The sequence below is a fragment of the Peromyscus maniculatus genome, chromosome 3, assembly GCF_049852395.1.
Source record: "Peromyscus maniculatus bairdii isolate BWxNUB_F1_BW_parent chromosome 3, HU_Pman_BW_mat_3.1, whole genome shotgun sequence".
NCBI lineage: Eukaryota > Metazoa > Chordata > Mammalia > Rodentia > Cricetidae > Peromyscus > Peromyscus maniculatus.
This window is the reverse complement of record NC_134854.1, coordinates 132,534,927-132,537,725: the sequence shown is the minus strand read 5'-3', so window position 1 is coordinate 132,537,725 and position 2,799 is coordinate 132,534,927. Positions and strand designations below refer to the sequence as shown.

Below are 2,799 nucleotides of genomic sequence, written 5' to 3'. Positions count from 1 at the left end.
GTGTGTGCCACCCATCCCACAAAACCTACTATCACATGAGACACAAGCATTATAGAAAATGAAATGGTCCTTTGGTGTTTTACTGCAGGGGTATTCAGGTTCCTAGTGTTTTATTTATGGTTTTCTTTGTTCTTTATTTTTTAATTTTAAACATAATTCTTTCTTGATTCTTTGGAAATTTCACATCGTGTACCCAAATCCCATTCACTTCCCAGTCCCTCCATATCCACCCCTTACCCATGCAGTAAGCCCCCCTCAAATAATTAAAACCAAAACAACCCAATAAAATCTGCCTTTCCTCAATCTTTCCAATCCCTCTTCATTCATTCTAATGGTATTGGGTGCTGCGGTGTGTCACACAGTATACCCCTTTTGATCAATCAGCCCCACCAGCAAAATGTTCATTGAAATGAGTCTTTGGTCTGGTTCAAGGCCTCTGTTTTCTGGTACAGCATCATCACCGGGCTGGGACCTCATCAAAACTCCCCTTAGATATCCTGTTGTTGCCCCATTTACGGATTCTGTGGTTATCGTTCTGCATAACCAATCCCATTGCACACTCCAGCAGGTCAAAGATGGGACAGCTGTTAGGGTGGGCCAACCCAAGGTTCAGGATGTGGGTCTGGGTGGTAGTTGAGTGGGTGGGTCTGGGCCATTTGGACCACCCCCTAAGTTGAGGGGAAGAGCCAGTTCTAGCCAACTACTATGGTGCGGGGTCGGGTCATTTTTGCCAAGTGCTGGGATCAGCCCACCCATGGCAGCGACTGGGGGTGGGGTTTGGGGGGCTCTCCTGCTACAGTGTCCAGTAAGAAGTAGGGCCAACTATCCTGGGCTCTATGAGGGACAGGGCTGGCTCAGAAAGGCTCTTGTATTTCAACACATAGGGACCTATGACCCCCTGTGGCATCAGGAGCCATGGACATCAGCCCAGACCCTGGCTGCTATTGGGTCGGGGACCCAGACATGGCTCATGGCAGCAGCCTGGGCCCTGTATGTCTGCACAGGCCACTTGGATTGCCTGGTCCCCATGGTAGTGAGGCCCTTGGACACATACAAGGCCTCAGGTTGTGGTCCAGACCCCTGGCAAGGGTACTGTCATTGATGGTAGCAGGAACCACAGACATCAACATAGACCTTGGTAGCTGTAGGGTCACAGACCCAGACATGGCCCTCTGCAGCAGCCCTGTCTCAGAAGACACCATGGCCCCTGTGGCAGAACAGTTTTTCTGTTTTGTTTTTTATTTTTTTTATTTTTTTAGATTTATTTATTATGTATGTATGCCTGAATACCAGAAGAGAGCACCAGATCTCATTACAGATGGTTGTGAGCCCCCATGTGGTTGCTTGGAACTGAACTCAGGACCTCTGGAAGAACAGTCAGTGTTTTTAGCTGCTGAACCATCTCTCTAGCCCTTGGTTTTCTTTTCATATATGAGGCCCAAAGACAGTGTGTGGGCTTGGCTTTGTGAGGTTTTCAGGAACCAGTTCCACCCATTAGTCATTTGCTGAGCTGCTGCTTCTGCACCTATGGCTGCCGCCTGTGCTGCAGTCTTTTCAAGATGCATTTTCTTCTTGATCTGACTCAGAAGGTCCCTTGGCTCTGGTCTTTTCTTTTCTCTGCTGCTGTTTCTCCAGCATTGACAGCTGCTTTGGGTTAGAGTTAGCAGATCCAGGAGCCAGGGACTACAGTTCTAGTTACTGTATGAATATGCACCTACATGCAGGCACCAGACTTGTCATCTCTGATGAGTTCTGGCCTGTAGCTCTTGCTCAGCTGCTCCAGGAAGCTGTTCTAGAAGCACTCTGCTCACTCTGACCAGGTGGATGTCGGGCTTGTTGCCCTTGAGGACACATTGCTTATCCATTAAGCTCTTGGACCGGTGTTTCCCACTTCCATCCTCAAACACATGAAGATTTAAAATCTACTGGACCCTATGCCCCAGTTCCTAATGTGGATCTTCCATGGTAATATCCAGTAATATCAGTCCAGTGGCACTTATCTGCTCTCCTCCACCTGACCCAGGTAATGTGTTGCATCACAGCCTTCATTGTGGCAGCTGGGGCAACTGGGACAGGATCTGTGATCCAGACCTTGCTACTCCACTGGCAGCCCCCAAATCACTCTTATTGGCTTGTGTTCCTTACACCATTGTACCACTGTTTTTTCCATTAGCACTTAATGCTATCATTTATTACCACCACTTGTTTTGTATACAGTACCTGTACAGAATGATTTTATTATGCTTTCATACATGCCAATGCCACACCTTGTTTATCCTACTCACCAAATGCTGTTCTTTTCATTGTTCAATTTCTTTTCTAATTTCCTTTTCTTTTCCTATATTCCTCTCTCCTTCACTTTCTTCTTTCTTCCCCCTCTCTCTTCTTCCCTTCCTCCTTTCCTTCTTCCTTCATTTTCTTCTTTCTTCTTCCCTTTTTTCTTTGTTTCTTTCTTTCTCTCTCTCCCTCCCTCTTTTTTCTTATTTCTTTGTGTAGGTGTGCATGCTATTGAGGACTGAATCCAGGACTCCATGAATGCCAGACAAGCATTTTACCATTGAGAGGCTCTGTCTCAAAGGAATAGGTAGGGTGTAATAGACCAATTCATCCAACATCACGTTCTGGCCTCTGCATGAGCCACATAGACACATAAACCACAGGGATCCACATATGTGCATGCGCGTGTGCGAGCACGCACTCACACACACACACACACACATACACACACACACACGCACACACACACAATCACACACAGAAACATATATAGAATGCATGCCCGCGTATTTATGCTTTATC

The 2,799-nt window shown here is 46.7% G+C and overlaps 1 pseudogene; it reads right to left on the bottom strand.

Annotated features, from left to right (window-relative positions):
* Nucleotides 1-1,554: 1,554 nt before the first annotated feature.
* On the bottom strand, nucleotides 1,555-2,049 carry LOC143272242 (D-aminoacyl-tRNA deacylase 1 pseudogene; annotated as a pseudogene).
* Between the last annotated feature and the right edge of the window lie 750 nt (nucleotides 2,050-2,799).